The sequence below is a fragment of the Notothenia coriiceps genome, unplaced genomic scaffold (assembly GCF_000735185.1).
Source record: "Notothenia coriiceps isolate Sejong01 unplaced genomic scaffold, NC01 NC01_scaffold00035262, whole genome shotgun sequence".
Taxonomy (NCBI): domain Eukaryota; kingdom Metazoa; phylum Chordata; class Actinopteri; order Perciformes; family Nototheniidae; genus Notothenia; species Notothenia coriiceps.
In genome coordinates this window covers 155781-155989 of record NW_011367963.1, presented here as the reverse complement: position 1 = coordinate 155989, position 209 = coordinate 155781, and positions in this window count along the sequence as shown.

Here is a 209-nt window from a genome sequence, read left to right as displayed (position 1 = left end):
CCATGGAAACGGCATATGATGACACCCCATAACTGACGTAGAGCTGTTGAGGGCAGGACCATTAACCATTATCTGAAGTCTGCTGCTCTGAGCATGTCAGTTGGAGATAGGACATCATCGTGTTCCATGACACAGGTGTTTATATTTGACCTAACGACGTGTCCAGAGATCAAAGGTTTCCATGGTGATGAATGAGAGATAAACCTCTT